This window comes from Ictidomys tridecemlineatus, chromosome 13 (assembly GCF_052094955.1).
Source record: "Ictidomys tridecemlineatus isolate mIctTri1 chromosome 13, mIctTri1.hap1, whole genome shotgun sequence".
Lineage (NCBI taxonomy): Eukaryota > Metazoa > Chordata > Mammalia > Rodentia > Sciuridae > Ictidomys > Ictidomys tridecemlineatus.
Genome location: NC_135489.1, coordinates 76,704,219 through 76,723,154, shown reverse-complemented (window position 1 = coordinate 76,723,154; position 18,936 = coordinate 76,704,219). Strand labels below are relative to the sequence as shown.

Below are 18,936 nucleotides of genomic sequence, written 5' to 3'. Positions count from 1 at the left end.
TGGGTGTCCTATTGAGGAATTTGGAGCCCGACCACACAGTATGTAGGTCGTAGCCAACTTTTTCTTCTATCAGATGCCGTGTCTCTGATTTGATATCAAGCTCCTTGATCCATTTTGAGTTAACTTTTGTTCATGGCGAGAGAAAGGGATTCAGTTTCATTTTGTTGCATGTGGATTTCCAGTTTTCCCAGCACCATTTGTTGAAGATGCTATCCTTCCTCCATTGCATGCTTTTAGCCCCTTTATCAAATATAAGAAAGTTGTAGTTTCGTGGGTTGGTTTCTGTGTCCTCTATTCTGTACCATTGGTCCACCCACCTGTTTTGGTACCAGTACCATGCTGTTTTTGTTACTATTGCTCTGTAGTATAGTTTGAAATCTGGTATCGCTATACCACCTGATTCACACTTCCTGCTTAGTATTGTTTTTGCTATTGTGGGTCTTTTATTCTTCCATATGAATTTCATGATTGCTTTATCTTTTTCTACAAGAAATGTCGTTGGGATTTTGATTGGCATTGCATTAAACCTATAGAGAACTTTTGGTAATATCGCCATTTTGATGATGTTAGTTATACCTATCCATGAACAGGGTATATTTTTCGTTCTTCTAAGATCTTCTTCAATTTCTCTCTTTAGGGTTCTGTAGTTTTCATTGTATAAGTCTTTCACCTCTTTTGTTATGTTGATTCCCAAGTATTTAATTATTTTTGAGAATATTGTGAACGGAGTGGTTGTCCTCATTTCCATTTCAGAGGATTTGTCGCTGAATGAATGCCTTTGATTTATGCGTGTTGATTTTATATCCTGCCACTTTGCTGAATTCATTTATTAGCTCTAATAGTTTCTTTATAGACCCTTTGGTTGATCTTAATCAAAGAAAAATTTTAAGGTTAAAAAAACGACTTTCTCTATATGATACAGTCTCTTAACATGACTGAAAGCTAATGGAACAGATAACTAACCAAGATGAGTGACACATGGCTCCAGTTTCAAATCAAGTTTATTTCTCTATGAATTTGTGGAAGCCAAAAGATTTTCAATAATCACTGGACAAGAATATATTTCCCCAGTAGTGTCTGAAAGTAAAAACCATCAAATATAACTAGCTGAAGTAGCTCCTTATCTATATCTGGAAATAATTATCATACATGCAGTGTCACTCCATGGCAAGAAATACCTACAAGCTTCCATCTTGAAAGGGTTCCAAGATGTTTCAGAGGTGTTTTGACTTTATAAAATCCAGCTACTTCCAAAAATCCAATCAATTGAAAGCTTGGATATAAATGCTCAGCCCTAGTCCCACCATTACCTTACTTAGAAATGCAGCAAAACAGAAGAAAATATTGATTAAAGTTAAGGCACAGCCCTGGGACCAAAGACCTGCAGCTATGTTATTTAAATTTATATATCTTTATGTATTTTATAGTTTTTCTCTAAGGTTACAAGACTATATTACAGGAGAAAATAAAAATGTACAAGGAGTATGTATACACACCATTCATTCTCTCACCAAGAGTTTCCAAATATATCAACATCATCCTATCACAGGATGATGTTTTAATAAGAACTGATAATTTACAATTAACATTACAGTATTTACATTGCAATAAATACATGGTTGTAAAGAGACAAACAAGACTGTATTACAGGTAAGGTCATTTGGTGAGAAAAAAATGTATGGCACAAAAAATAAATATGCATTCAAAAATTATCATAAAGCTTTCTGTAAAATCCATTTCATTCAAGTTTTTTCTTTCCTCATCTGTAATTTGTTCTATCTACATTATTTTCTTGTGAATTTTAACTGATGCAAAAGAAAACAAAATTAAAACAGCATTATTGTGTTCAGTAACTTGCAAGCTGAAATGTACTCGTTTTATGCAAACTTGGACATAATTTTTTCCCCATACAGTATCCAGATATTGCATTTTCTTATGGTGTTTTAGGAAATGTAAAGCCACTTGTAAAACCTTCTTTTTAAAGCAGTATTTCTGAAGCACACTTTGGAGAGAAGGAATGGGGGGTGGGGCATACAGGAGGGAGGGAGAGAGAGAAGGGAGAGGACAAACAGATTGTACAGTGCATTAGTCTCTAACTCTTGGATATTATGCCTTTGCTACAATTTGATTGTCCATTGGTGGGTATCTTAATAACATGGGACCATTAAAAAGCAGAAAACTGTGGGGGAAAGCCTCTATTAGTGCAGTTAAAAACCCTTTCAGGTCTGGATTTTTTTTACATATTGCTGTTTATTTTTTCCATTATTAATATTCTAGGCACTCTGAGAGGGAAATGCCAAGTGAAGGGAGAAAAAGGAAGGAATGAGAGTGATTTGGAAAGAGGAATAAACTAGACATTTTGCTTTTCCTTTTAGGCCTCTCATAGGGAAAATAAAATTAAAACAGGATTAAGTTCTCAAATATTCTTGTGAAACTAATTGGTCAAACATAGACCTCTATGTGCAAGATACCTGTCTATCTTTACAAGGGCAAAAGGGTGGAAATGCAATAATTAGTTGATTCCTCTTCTGTACTATCTAAAAGATCAGAGACATACTTTTTCTATCAAAGGCTGTAAGCATCACTTGGATCTCAGGAAATTAAAACAGGGACTATCTTCAGCCTGGATTATTTTCCTGGCTGATAACTTTGTTCTGCAGTCCCCAGATGGCTCCATGAGAAGTTCCAAATGTGAATGTTTTTAGGATTGTAATTTTTCTTAATGTTTCATGTATTTTCTGTTTAGTCAGATCTCTCTTTTAGTCTCTATCTTAATTTTTGAATATCAATGTGAAAGTGGATTATGTGAGCTCCAAACTCTTCAGAGAAAAGGTAAACCATTTTTTTAAGAACTGGGAAGAAAGGTCAGACTAAACAGATGCTTCACGAGTCTAGCTGCTATCAGCAGAAGATACTGGGAATTCATCTTTAATATTAAAATACAGTTCCAGGAGCTAAAATCAGCCAAGAGTAATCTCTATTTTTTTATTTAGGTAGAATCTTTTTACCAATCCAATACTTTAAACTATATCATACCCTCTGGTGCTAGTACCATCATCAACTGCTTCTTCTTCAGCATGTTTAAGGAAAGTAGTTCCCTCCTTCAAGACATAATTATGGATCAATGAAAACTGGTAAAGCAGTGCCTACATGTTACATGACTATCCATTAAGAATGAGTAGCTGCAACATCTTAAGACAACTGCTCAAGGATACTCCTCACATAGTTCTTAATTGCATGGCAAAATCATAAAAGCCAAAGAGAACTTAGTTGTACTGGTGTTTGATAATATATTCAGTTACTATTCTTAAAATCTGTATAGTTAGCTGTACACTTTTCTCTATAACCTCAGAGTGAAAGCTAGTCATGACATACAACTCTCATGGTAGAAAATGAGTGCTAACCCTAACTTGACTACCTGTTTCTTTTCATCCATCAGAATGGAGATAATAGATTTGATAAGACCCCATCTAGTGAACATGGACAGAAGTTCAAACGCACATCAAATAATAAAGCAGCACAAGAGGGAAAATTTTTTCTTACTATAACTGGCAATAACAATAAAAATGAGCACACAATGTGTGGGTTATTAGAAGGACATGCAGTTATGAAATGTATGTCTCTTGACAGAGCAAAAAGTCATCAGAAGACACTAAGTAGGAAAATATGTAAAGAAGACAGACCATTTTAGCTACTGGGTGTTTATATATCTCCCATTTGCTTCAGACAACACCAACTGATGATTGAGTTTCTATGAGACTTAAGACACATTTGATATAACACACATCAAAGTATTACAGAACAAATATTCACTTTGCACACTGTGAAGAAAAACATTGATGGAGAGCAACTCTGCTTATCTAGAAAGAGTGATCTAAAAAGCAAACGAAGACTTACAAAAAGGGTTTCCAGCAACATAAAGTTGTTTTTTTGTTTTAAAATATGGAAGTTGTTGGTATATAAAACAATGAATCACTACAAATCAGTTAATTTCTATGAACTATAAGGTGCAAGTAAAATTTGTAAATTAGATTTATCCAGTGTAGCACAGATTTGTACTGAAAACTTGCATGTTACTCCTTAGAAAAAAATAATAACCAGTGGCAGATGAAGTTCTGAACATAGTTTTTTAAATATAATACCTCAATACATTTAATAATAAAAGTAAGCTCTACAAAAAATCTATTTAACATATCATACAAAATGTAGAGGTGAATGCAGCTCACTGAACTACACTATTCAGTCATGTATCAGGAAGACTTGAAATTAGAAAATTATGCAATTTCTGTGGCTCATCCTACTCCTGGAAACAGACTCATGCTGTGTCCTATTTGTGACATTTTTGTTGCTCCATCCACTAAGTTCACTCCATCCATATAATCCCTTCTTTCTTCCAAAAAATATTGCAAACAAATAAAAGAAACCCCAAATCCAATCTACTACTGGGCTGCCTGATGAGCCACTCTCCCTTGAAAACATTTTGGAGTTGATTTTATCTGCTTTGTCAGCTCTCCCAAGCTGAAATTCTGTTAAAACGTTTTCGAAGATATCCCCCTTGCTCTGATGACATGGAGGTGAAGAAACTGGTTACGATATTCCTGAGTGCCAGACTGAGTATTCAAGGTCAGTTTTGTTCAACAAACTTCCTGGCAGATGAGAGTGAGGTGTGACCATGGTTGTGGCACGTGACATGCACTTTGGAAACAATTTTCTACTTAAAAAAAAAGGCGTGGCAGTCTCTGTACTATTATGTGTCAGGAGAACAATCATCTATTACAGGAGCTTCTGGCTGGCTTTTCTCTTCTCCTACTGCCTCCTCTTCCACCTGTTCATCAAGGGGAATTTCAGTAGACTCCAAGTCTTGAGTACACAGAGTCTTGGAGTCACTGCAGCTAGTGTCTTCTTTGACTTGACTTCCACTGTCCTTTTCGGTGTCTAACTCACCATCTTCCTCTAAAGTTAGTTAAAACTGGAATTTCTCCGTTTGACTCTGCCGGCCCTCTTCTTGGTCATCAGGTGCAGAAAAGGGGCTCTGAGGGATCGTGCTCTGGTACCATTCACGATTGTCCTCCAAAGTGTCCAAAATATCCTGGGCATCAGGATGTACAAGGTCTGCCCATGTCTCCCAGAGAGGATGAACAATATAGTCTATGAAGCCCACCTAGTTAAAAAAAAGAAATCCAATATGAGCAGTCCCATTGGACTAAGATACCATTAAAAAGATTAAGTAGATCATGGCCCACAAATATAATAGCAATCAGAATACTACTAACCTTAGTTTGGTGAAATAGTCATTATTTGAGATAAGAGACCATATAAAAGTGTTGTTTCTAGCTGGTGAAAGTTTCTAGCCTCTAGAATGATTAGTAGTTCAAGAATATGTTCACAATGCAAAAACATTTTCAGTTATTTACATGGCAGGCTATGGGGTCTGGAACTTATTTTAGAATAAAATGTGAATCTAGATAACTGAAATAAACAAATACTCTATGTACATGTACATGGTTATAATGAATGAACAGAATGCCACACCAGTAGAAGCATGGCTATGTAAATCTAAGTTCTACAATTGCAGGTTTTCTATATCATAAGTGGTAAGGTGAAACTGATTCTGTCAAAAACAAATAATTTTAAAAGCCCAATAAAACACTATGAGTAAACAAATGCTAGCTGCATCTTTCTTCTCTTGGAAGGCTTTCTGTGTCATGCATTACCTGTGATTTTTCCACAGATGCATTGTGCTTGTCACACATGGGACTTATCTCCATGCCACACACCCTCTCTCGGTCTCCTTGGTGGAAGAACTCCTCCATTATCCGGTCTGTCCACTGATGGTACAGTTGGAAAGGCTTTGTGAGGTTGCTCAGGTCTGCACAGTGCACCATGTTCTGAAGGACCTAAAGTAGACAGAGGAATTCTCTACTCAGCACTTGCTCCATTTTTTTTTCAAACTAGAAATTCAAGTTGGATGACTGTGACACTTAAAAATACACGTAGTGTAAGATTTATTTCAAACAGCTCAACCAAGATGTGTCTGTGTGTGGTTCACACTTGTATAAATAGTTCCAAATTATGCCACTTCTACTGCATCTAAGTATCATAGGAGAAGCTGTTTATGAGTGTGGTTAATGAAATTCAGGCCTCCTTATGTGGATGGTTTTTGGGAGGTTTTAGATGTTTTTGTTTTTTAAATATATGGGCAACTAAAAAGAACAGTAAGTTTCTACCTGGTTAATTCTTAGGATGAGAGTGTGAGTAAAAATCCTGCCTATAGTTACTGAAAGTATAAGATGGGAGAAATGAATTTTATCAAAGCAGAATACACAGACACATGTGCATGTGTACACAAACACACACAAACCCCACAACACAAAATCAAATAATGATTTACCTGAATCCTGTCAGAATAGTTATCAAGAAGAAGAACCCCAGAACTTGTCACTTTCTTAGTTTCAACCATAGTTTTCAAATCAACCAGTAGATTCATGTGTTTTGACATGTCTGTTGCAAGTACCTTAGAAGATAAAGAATATTTTATTAAGTCCAAAGGGAAAAGTCAGAATTTGCATATGAAAACTTTTTTTTTCCAGAATGTGAAAAGGAAGGAAAACTACTATGACTTCTAATGGCAGTATATGGAAATGAATCCTTCTAGGGGCACAATCTTTTCCCTTTGCTAACGACTCTTGGAAACCTAGCTAATTATGTACACTATGCAGAAACATCAGGCACTGACCACCACTTTCCTGGTGAAAACATGATGGTATCTCTGAGGATAAGATATCATCACACATTTTAAAGTTTTTTCATTCCCTGGATTAGAAAGTGGTTATTGGACTACAATGAGTGATTTAAGGTTGCTCACAGACCACTTCATAAATAATATTCTGGTTAATTTTCTGCTTATCCAAGAAAAACAATTTCTTTCTCTGTATGTACAAAGCAAGTAATTTTTTAGAAACAAGATATTTTTCTATGTCTCATAATCACTCTGAATAATACACATAGAGAAAATAGTAAAATCATGTATATCTCTAATTGGAAGGAAAAAGGCAGGGGATATTCAAGTGATAGCCCAAGCCCTCTATTTTTGCTTATTCATCTTTTTCTGTCTGCCATGTGGAGCTCAGAAAATAAAAGCTGAATAATGAGGTTCAACTATTATTATTCTTAAATCCAAACTGTTAAAAGTAGACAACCTATTACAGAATAGCACTGCCAGTAACAGATGCAGCTTCTAGAACATAAAGGGCCATAGAAGTTTGGAAATACACATGCTTTTACCTAATACTCTCATTCTCACATTTGAATTTTTTTAGACTACTTTCATCACATTTTTTTTTGCTTTTTTTTTGCTTTTGTTAACTACTTACAATGTCAATGACAATTTTCCTTAAAGATTGTCTTTGATTTTTGGTCAAATTCTGAAAAATGTCACAATTTTCTTCCTGTAGCAACTTAAAGCCCACGGCCAAATGATGGTTCTCTAAGACAGAGGAGTCATTATACATCAAGGCAAGTTCAGAGTCTGAAAGGAAAAAAGGCAGAAGATCACCAGAGCTGTTTAATTAGAGCTTATTTTTAAAGTTTTATGATACTTTGGGTTTAGGATGCAATTTCCCCTAAACTTCTCTGCCACCCTTACCATTACATGATAATAACAAGAAGAAAATACATTGAATAATGAAGGAGCAGAAATAACACTGGAACCTTTAGGAGTGGACTCCAATGTTACTGACACGTGGAGGGGCATTTCACTCTGTGGGCCTTAGCTGCCTCCAGACAGGATAAACTCAGCGGAATATGGAATTATTCTTAACATAGCAACATGTCTACAGCATAAGGTCTTATATTCCTGATAATTGTGGATTCTCTGCCCTACAACTTTTATGTGAGGATCATGCAATGCCAAGAAGTGTAGCAAGAAGTCTTGAGCCATGAACTCTAGTAGTGAATCCGGAAATGATAAACATGATCCATTCAGTACCTGGCACACACTAATAACTATATAAAGCATTCTCTATTTTATTGAGGGACCATGCATTTCTTTACAAATCCAAAGCCACAATTTTATTACAGAGAGACTAATTATGCTTATTTGTAAGAACTACCCTGGATCATCAAGAGTAAATTACAACATTCTCAATATAATGCTACTAATGAAGGCATAAAGACCATTTAATTTATTTCTCAGTCTTCACTGGCATGGGGATAGAGGGTGGGAAGGTACTACCACTTAACTGAAGTCATGTACTTCATTTGGCAGACACATACTAAGTGCATGTTCTCAATAATATAACAAAATACTGAATGATAGGAGTTGGCTCAGGCAATTATGCAAGCCAGTGAGGACATCATCTGCAAGCCGGAGAAGCAGAAAAAGCCAGTGGTATAATTCAGTTCTAGTGTGACCACTGAGAACTGGAGCATGGGGAGACTGGTGTAAATTCTCTCTTGTAACCAGAAGCACTGATGTCCAAAGGCAGGAGAATATGGATATCATTGCTCAAACAGAAAGTGATTTTGCCTTTCCTCCACCTTTTGGTTTCATTCAGGCCCTCAATGGACTGAGTAATGCCTACTGCACAGGTGAGGGGAATCTTCTTTACTCAACTTACTGATGTAAATGCTAATCCCTTCTGGACACACCCTCAAAGACACACGGGAAAGAATATTTACCAGCCATGTTGGCAACCTAGTTGAGCCACACATAAAATTACCCATCACAAGGTTCACCCCTTGCCAAACTGGTACCTATATGCATTTCCTTAAGCTGTATTTAGTCTCCAAATAAAGACAATAATAAGGTCACAATTCCACCTAACATGGTACAATTATGAACACAGTACCCCTTCTCCATAAGAGGTAAAGTTCTAGAATGATGTTTACTCTTCTTGTGATATTCCACAACTTAAATACTATGATGCAAAATTAACAATACCTTAAAACTAATGTAAAGTCAAAACATCTTATATTGCATGATGAGGGAAAAGGAGGAAAAACAAAGAAAATTTCCCAATATAAGTATATTTACATACACAAAGGTGTACTCATGATGATTAGAGTCCTCATTTCTATAACTGGTCTTGTGCTCATAGCTGGTAATTATAACCACATTCTCCTCTTACTCATTCTTTATCTCTTTTGTCTTTAGAAAGTACCTAGTCATGGCTCTTTTTCTACTGGGTTGACCCAAATTTTCACTCCTGTGAAGGGCCATTAGTATTTCCACCTGGATTGGGTTGTTGTAGTTTCCCATTGACCTAACTCACAATGGCATAGTAATGTAAGAGATACCATAAGAAATTTCCTGTATTCCGCACACACATTCTTCCCTACCTACACTGTGGAGTAATAACCCAGTTTCCCCTTGACAGTCCACATCAGTCCTCACAGTTAACACTGTAACTCCTTTCTTGGTCTCTTCTTCATTTGGAGACATAAGGAATCCAAAGGGGAATTCCTTCTAGGTCAGTGAATTATTGTCATGCTTCCTAGTCATTCCTCCCTATGGAATTAAGACCTATGGGCCACAGAGCATAATGTTGCCAGAAGAGAAAACAAATTTTGCCTGTGGGGTAACTAGAGGTAATAGTGAATAGTGCTACTTCCATGTCCATCTTTGATTTCTGGACTTGTGACTCTTGGTTATGGGAGAAGTAGCATTAGATACTGAACACTGGTTTTGATTACATATGGCCTTCTGGAACACTTTGTCCCAGGCCTGAAAGGTATTGCCACCTGGCTGGTGCTGCAACCGAGGCTTCAAAAAGGCCATTCCACCATTCTAATCAAGCCAGTTGCTTCTAGAGGGTGGGCAGCCTTTGGCAGCTCTAAGTGAATCATGGCACAACTACTGAATCTGCTGAATATATGGCTCAAGTGGCAGAGTAACCTGCACAGCAGCCTGCACTTCTGCAGAACCTTCTCTTATTCTGTGCCACCACACAAAACCAGCAGATTTTTAGATCACTCGGCCGGCCAGAATAACACACCCAAACAAGTAAGTTTCCTCCGAAATCCTAACTGGTACGAGGCATTGTGCCTTCTTCATAGTTGTAGGAGGAGCCAGATGTAACAATTTACCCTCTTCTTAGAAGAGATATCTTACCATGCCCCATACCACTGGATTCTTAGAAATTTCACTAAGGCAGAAGGCCCTTGAATTTTATTTGGATTTATTTCCTAAGCAATGTCCTCAATTTTCCAGTAGACATCCTGGGAAGCTGGGAGCTCATTTTACATTGTATTTAGTCAATAACAGGAGAATGTTCTGCCTTTTATTTCCAGCAATTTCAGCCCTGCAGCTACAGAGGAGAGGGCTGGCACACCTAGAAGCACTTAGTCCACTGATGGTGGTGCTTGATCTGGGAATTCCAATCCTCAAGCTCATCCCTTTACTCCACCACTTGATTCACTGACATCAGGAGTAACCAATCAATGTTGTTACATTCCTGGGTTTCCTAAAAATGTGTGAGAGTATCATATGCAGAATCACTTCGCTCCTTGCTTCAAATGTAAGTGGTTGATTGGGAGTACCCAAGGCAGATAATTTATATATGAACAGTTCTCCCCACAGACTATCAGTGCTTTTTCTCTTACTGGAAACAGCACTGCTGTCTTCAAACTTAATCAGATTAAAAAGCCAATTCCAGAAACCCCATAATTAATTCAGAAAAGTCATCCTTGAAACTTTCTTCCTCTACATTCTTAATTAAAAAATATCTATTATGGGTTATCCAGAGAAAAAGAACCAGTCGGATAAAGAGATATAGATATTTCAATGTGCTTATTAGGAACTGGCTCAGGTGATTATGGATGCCAATAAGTCCCAGGATCTGGAGAAGCAAGAGAGCTAGCTAGGGTTGCGATTCAGTCTGAAGATCTGAGTTAGGGAATGAATGGGGAGGGAATGGAAGGAGTGGAGAAAGTAATTGATGGAAGTCCCAGCTCACGTTTGAACGCCCCAAAAGCAGTGGCATGGATATCTGAGAGCAGGAGAGAATGATATCCCAGCTCAAACTGAAAACAGGAATTTGCCTTTTTCCATATCGTCTACTCTGTTCAGTCCCCAGTGGCTTGGATGATGTCCACTCACAATGATGACCATAACCTTTACTTAATTTGCTGATTCAAATGCTTATGTCTTCTGAAAACATTCTCACAGATTCACCCCAAATCATTTTTGGCCAGCTCCTGGGCATGCCTAAGCCTGGTTAAGTTGTAAATAAAATTTACTCTCCCATCCTCAGACCATAGGCCCCTGAAGGGCATTCTTGTGCTTTAGTACAACTGCAGATCCATTCCATATATACCTCTGCTTATATCTTCTTGATGAAAAACACTTTTAAGAGTAAAATAAGTGCATATTCATTGTATCAGGGTTTGAGGTTAAATGATCCTGAGCTTAGAAATCCAACAGACCTGGCTGTGAAATCAGCACCCCAACTCTCTTCCTTTGTTCTCATTTGTAAAGTAAGAACAACCCCTACCAAATTCCTGGGAGGATTATATGCCAGTAACTAACAGAAATGTGGGGGCTTCTAGTAATCCCCCAGGAGTTTCCTCCGCAAACTGCGGAAACCTCATTTCATCAGCTCAGTCTAAGAAGGGAAACTGGAAACAATTTTTTCAACAGTAAGAGCCTGTTTAAAAGGCACAGGAGCAAGAGAAGATTGGGCCTTAATGTGAAGGTAAGAACATCCGTGTGGTGGATCCAAGCCTACAACAGGAGGTTGGGCTGGCACGCTTAGGACTGGGGTGAAGACTGGGTATGGATACCACGAGTAAGAACTACCTCTCACTGTTACTACCGCTTCACTATGTTGAACCCAGAGCTTGAAAATGACAGCAGGCTACACTGTGACTCTAAGTTACAAAAGACAAGAGCAAAAGTCTTCAAAAGGACTTCTGAACATAATATTTGTCCTTGAAATGGGGAGAGGAAGTGGTGGTTTTAACTTAATATTGGTGCTGAAGTCCAAGGGTTAAAGCTGCTTGCTCAATCCCTCAACTCCTCTTTCTGTGCCACAAGCCTGCACTGTTTCCACTGCCCTGAACACCATCACATGCCACATGTTCACATAAGCTGTCTTTTCCTGCAGAATGCAGGTTCCTAATAGCCAATGCTCAATTTTGGCCACCCTGAATTCATAGTGCCCAGAACCAAATTTAAATATATTGTTATTGAATAAAATAATCTCAATAGTTACAACTATACCACATTTGTTAAAAATGAATTTACCTTCTTTTAAATGTTAGTTAGGTTTATGTAGAAAAACAAAACTCTCTATATAATTCACTAATATGACTATGGGAACTGTATTTTTAAATTACATCAGAGAAATTAAAAAGTATATGCACTGGTTCTTAGACATAACTTCACCTTAATATGATATGATGCTTCTCTGCTCTTAGAAGACAAAATATATATGCTTTGATTATGTACCTAATGTAAATAAGTCTTTCTCCCCACAACTTGGCCATCTTTGATAGAAACAAAAAAGGATACTTTTCCAAAGAAAATGCAATGCTATGTATATTTTGTACTTTTGATAGTGCTTTATTTTTTTTCAGAAAATAAAGCTGTGAAGTTAAATAGATTTTTAATGACATTCTAGAATGTTCTATTCAAGACTTGATGATGTAGTACACATTTTTCAGGTTTAATTACCTATATTATCCTTAAAAATAAAAGACTTAAGGAGCTTCCCATGTGGAACTTCAATTTCTCTATGTCACTTTCCTTTATATCACCAAGTTTTCATTAAAGCTCAACCAATTCCGCCAGGCAGGAAAGATCTCTCTGCTTTTAGAACCCCCAAGCTGCTTAGAGTGAGTACAAGCACAATTAGTGTCAAATCATTTGGCACCCCAAAGTAACACACATCAAATGATTCATGAGAACCAGGATCACAACTGAAAAGCAGGACCATAACTGCACTGTGAACCAGCCCAGTGAGCCCTAGTGCTCCTCTGAGATCAGCCACATAACCCAAGGTATCCCTTTACCTTGCTGCACTCAACAGTCTCCTTTATAGTATAGCAGATAACTTTCCAACTCTGGGTTTATACATCTTATAATCAGGACTTTTTAAAGTTCCTTATTATAAAGAATGGATTCAATCTTTGGTTTTGGGAAGACTGGAGTTTCAGCTCTGAGCCAAGAGCAGAGCTAGTGCTAGTCTGACTCACTGATGCTCAACTCATCCATAAATGTAGGAGAAAATACCAACTTAAGTCTGTTAAGAAAAAAAAAAGACATTTATAGCAGATAAAAAACAAATTGTCAGGAGAAGTGGCACATGCCTGGAAGACTGCAAATTTGAGGCCAGCCTCCACAACTTAGCAAGACCCTATCTCAAAATAAAAAAATAAATAAATAAAAAAGAGACTGGATATGTATGTGGCTCAGGGGTTAAGCAATCCTAATTTTAATCACTGGTACTAAAAGTAAATAAATGTATAATACTGTTAATTTCACAACGCTATTTATTACTAGTTATGAGAGATTTCTTTATTGTATGTTATGAAGATAAAACTTTTTATTTTACCAGCTACTAAGCCCTTTCTGTGTTCTTCAAAGGAAAATAAAAGAACCTACCTCACATGATCCCTTGTGAAAAGCTTACTAGGGCAGTAATTCTGATCATGCCCTGTTACTATCATAAACCATGGGATACTTTCATACACCAAATGACAATGCTGATTCATTTGCTCAGGAATAACACAGTCCCATTACACTCTAACATCAAAAATATTAGCAATCCAACCTAAGCTGCTCTGTGGATTGTGAGCTTTCCTGTGTTCCTGTGGTTCGATAGAAAGAAGATCATCACAGCATCACTGGTAGCAAGGAACTTTCAGGTTCAGGATTGTCATCTTTTCACCCCAAGTAGGTGACCAGAAAAATGAGCTTAAGTGCACATCTCTGGCTACTCTCTCAGTATTTATAATCATCCTCCAAATCTCTAAATTATCTGTTTCAGTGCCTCTTAAACTTCAATGGGTATTAAATTTATCTGTAGATGGGCTATGCTAGCTTAAATGACCTAACCTGTATAAATAAGTTCCTAAACCAAGCTTCTAACCACACATCTCTGGACACTTGTTATAATCCTTTAAATATATGGATCACTAAAGTGTACTTTACTGTAAGGTAGGACAGAGGTTGTTAAAAGAAAGATAAATAGATTTAAATAATCCTAAAGTTTGAGTTAAGTGTCTCAAAGCAAGATTGCATTTAATTTTTCTCTTTAGATCGGAGTACAGCCAAGTATAAGAAATAAACAGTAAGCATTGAGAATTGTACATGGCTAGATGGTTATCACATATAGGAAGACTATTATCTACAAATTCAAGCAGAAGGGAAAAAAAGGCAGTTTTTTTTCCAAAAAAAATTTTTTTTGTCTATTTTTTTTTATTCTAAGATTGGAAAAGAAACAAGGGGGTATCCATATTCAACTGGCCAATTAACTATGGCTTGGGCAGATATCTCTCTTGGTTATCTTTACCTCACAACTTAAATCTTCTTAGTGTGTTTTCTTACTAGGGATAGCCATTGATCCTAGATAGCCCTATATCCATATTTCTCTTATCTTAAAATAAAAATCTTGATTTCCCTTTTAAGAAGGCAGATTATTAACATGAAAAAAACATTTTCAACAACTTTGCATTTTTTTCATATATAAAATTAAATTTATAATATTAATATATTTTAGTGGCAAGGAATTAAATCGCAGTAAATGTTTAAGTAATTTACCTACTGACTTCAATGACCAAATAACTTCTGTAAACCTAAGCTCTTTCCAAAGAAAGAGGTGGAACATCACCTCAACATTTCCTACAGAGGTTTGCTGTGTAGCTCTCAGAGATGTCCACATTGAACAGTCCTACCATCCTTATATTTCCAAATTCAGCAATGACTTGTTATACAGATTTGAGAGGTTACCACTGAGGAGAAAAAGACTTAATGATTAAAATATCAAATTAAGAGAGAAGTTCCTGTCACCCTCATTACAAGATTTAAAAAGAAAAGAAGAGGGTTGGGCCTGCTGAGGGTGGGGAAAGGTGAGGTACAGCTTTTGAAGGGATGAAATGATGATCTACATAAAGTAAAGGTCTACTAGCACTCACTTTCACCTACCTTTGCTTTTTTTTTAACCTTTAAAGGCAGCATAGCTACCTAAATGTCTCTTCCCATTTTTACTTTTGATTCTCCTTATTATCCCTATTTAGTGAAATAGCAACATATTATTTTCAGAGAAGTCCTAAACACATATTTTCAAACATCATAATGCCTCTTGGGATGTAATGATAATTTTCAGAGATAAATTATATTAACATACACTATCATTAAAACACATATTTACACATCTCCAAAGAACTTTATAGACCTGAAAAAAAATTTACACAGATCCTCAGAAAAATTTGCTCTGAAAAAAATCACTGAACTTTACTTACTTGTATTGATCAGAAATTGATTTGACACACCAGGATGATCTACATCCTGTATTGCACTAGCAAAAATTGCTGCAAGAATCTCCAAATCTGTAAACACAGCCTGGAAAATCAGATAATATCAATATTACTATTCTATAAGGATATGAATAAAAAGTGTTAATAAAATGACAAATGACTTCCTAGAATTTAGATGGAAAACAAACCTTCAAATCACCATGTATTTTGAATAGACTTTTAGCTAATGAGGTACCTATAAACTTTCTAAGCATAATTCTGGAAGAAAATATTTCAACTTCATTATATCTGCGGATCATCATACCTTTTTAAAAAATAGAAAAAAAAAGTGTCTTAATAAGACATGGGAAATTATTTTCTTGGATCCAAATCAGGATTTCTCGACCTCAGCACTGTTCACATTTTGTGTCAGGTCACACTATGTGTGATGATGTCCTGTACTGGTACATTATAGATACTTAGAAGAATTCTTGGCTTGACCATGACATGCCAGTAACATATATAAACAAAAATGTGATACAACCAAAAATTTCTCCAGGCATTCCAAGTGTCACTAGAAGCTGAGGGGAGGGGGGAAAGGGGCAAGAAATCATCTACAGTTGAAAACCACTCATCTGAATGATGAGGTATTAACATAATTTCATACTGAGAACAATGCAAACTATATCCAAAAAGAGAATCTTTCCCAAAAATGATTAAGGAAATCAAATTGCTTTAGTAAACACTTAGCAGAATAACATCTTAGAATTTAAAAAAAAATTAAAGTATTTTTTCCTAATAAATTCTATGGAAAATATCAATGCATTCACTGTTTACATTTTATAAATTAATAATTCTTTGAACTCTAACTTAAAAAGTCATCAAAATGAATTTCCAGAAAACAAACAAAAGTCCAGATGTGCATTATGACATATCCACTGGATCATTTCAAAAGAAGAAATATAAGCAGATGAATCCCTAAATCTCTGATCCACTTTTACAGACAAATTCATCAAAGCTGCAACTGCTTTATTAACCACAACATTTATCCCCTATAAGTCAACATATTTCCAATAAAGCCAATTACTATATGCATCACAAATTCCTCAGTTTGAAAGTTTAAGACACTCATGAATGGCAAGTTAGTGTTCTTAACATTTTTAAAAACAGATTTACCTCCAAAGCAGGAGTAGACAGTAGCACATGAGTGGACTGGACAACATCTGCAGCATGGATGTTGTTATGATAGGCCACATCAGCATGGTAATGGTCTTCAAGGGTCATAAGGTATGTAATTAGAGTGTCTACTGGAATTTTAAATGTTTTTAACAAATCCCGTTCCTGTATGAGAAGATATCCTTGTAACATTTTTGTCTTTATATTTTTTTAAAAAATGTTTCACACAGAATGTTAGAACAAACAAACAACCCCCCTTGCGCACACACACACACACACACACACACACACACACACAGACACACACACACACACACACAAAACCACCAGGGCTTCCTACAGATGACTCAGAAACAGAAATAGCACTTTCCCATGTGCAGTGAGAGACATGGAAATATTTGGGAAGATCTAGGAACTTATGGGACAATATCAGAGTTGAGTTGTCCTTCTGGAGGACAATACTGCTTTATCCAAACCTAAGGTCTCAGAAATGTACTACCTACTATAAAAGCTTCAGTATACCATGACCATGGAGGCACCAGCGCTGGAGCACCATTGCCTCAGCCCCACCAGCTCCAACCTCGTTCTAGAACTGGAGTTTCCCATTCTAGTCCCAGTGTATCAATAACAGACTCAAATTCTCATTTAAATCTCACTCTGAGCTGAGGCAAGGGCTCCAAAAGAAAATATAGTGGACATGGAAAAGGTAGTAGCAGATTAAAGAAATTATGTTCTGAGGTTAGTCTGCAGGGAAGTTACTCATTTTTTAAAGTTAGCATTCCATTCCCTATGCAAGTCAGGGTCATGAAGATGAATCTTAAACTGTTGTTTTAATGAATTGCTTCATTCTCCCATATCACATCTTTTTCTTAGATGGAAAAAAAATAAAATTTATTTTTGTTTTATCCACACTCCACATTTCTCTACCTTTATTTGTCCCTTGGAAAAGGAACAGATAAGGGAAAAGATACTATCAAAATGAACAACAACAAAAAAAGGTGGGTGATACTGGGGTTGTAGCTCAGCGTCACAGCATTTGCCTAGCATGTGAGATTCAGTCCCTGGGTTGATCCTCAGGACCACCTAAAAATGAATAAACAAAATAAAGGTATTGTGTCCAACTACAACTAAAATATAAATACTTTTAACAAAAAGGGTGAGTGATAAGGAAGACAAAATGCATACACTTTTCATAGACTCAACAGTCAGTCCCTGCACAAAAGAGATGTGATAGAACTGCTATACCTGAAATATGGTGTGCATGATAACAGTAAGAGGCCGTTCCAGACAACTCAGCTATTCTGAAAACATGAAGACCCCATTTGTTCACATCTTCTAGTTCCTGGCATTGAAAAATTACACCAAATAATTAGAAAGTGGAAGAACATGAGGCAATGAAACGCAAATATTTAAAAATCTAAAAAATTGTTAGATATATTTAAACAATGACTCATTTTAAATATAAGCAATATACCATAAAAATAAAATCAAACTTTAGAAAAATTTACTTAAATGTACTGAAAATGGTGAAGCATTGCTTAGATTGTAATTCTGACAACACATCACGTTCACAGATTTTGAATATTTGAATATCAATCCCAAAGCATTTCTTCAATGGATAATATTTACTCACAGAAACTTAACTATTCTTGTACAACCCAGAAGAGATGACAGACTTCTAACTTCTTCAGACCAAAAATCAAATGAAGATACAAAAAAGTAAGAAATGTGTACTAAACCACCTGTCTAAATCCACATATTAATAAATTCAAATAACTGAAAGAGCTTTATAAAGTGCTTTTCCATTTTCAAAACAAACTTATAAATTAATGAACTTTTCCATCTATTTAAGAGAAGAAATCAAAATTCATGCAAAACATTACTACATACTTATGATTACGCTCTCTGAAATTATCTTACCTTGGCCAGAACATCTTCTTGTTCTGTTTTAACTCCAAACCTTGGGATACTTGAATTAGTAAGACTAGAACTATACATCAATTTCTTGACTCTACTGATCTGAGACATTGACCTTTTCTTTTTCTCTTTTTCCTTCTGAGTTGGAGAAGAAATTTCCACTTCATGTTGCTTATCTTAAGAAATTTAGAAATTGTTCTACAATTATTATGAATTCTACTTTAAAAAACACAACATGCATAATTAGGCAGGATATAATTAATCACTGGGAAATATTTACAAGTTATACTTTTCTAATAGAGTTGAATATTCATAATTTGATGAAAACTTGATATCCTCACATACAAAATTAAGCAAATAAATTCCATAATAAACTAATTAATATCA

At 36.0% G+C, this 18,936-nt stretch overlaps 1 pseudogene; it reads right to left on the bottom strand.

Annotated features, from left to right (window-relative positions):
* Positions 1-1,640: 1,640 nt before the first annotated feature.
* LOC144369923 (3',5'-cyclic-AMP phosphodiesterase 4D-like) lies at positions 1,641-18,675 on the bottom strand (annotated as a pseudogene).
* Positions 18,676-18,936: the final 261 nt, after the last annotated feature.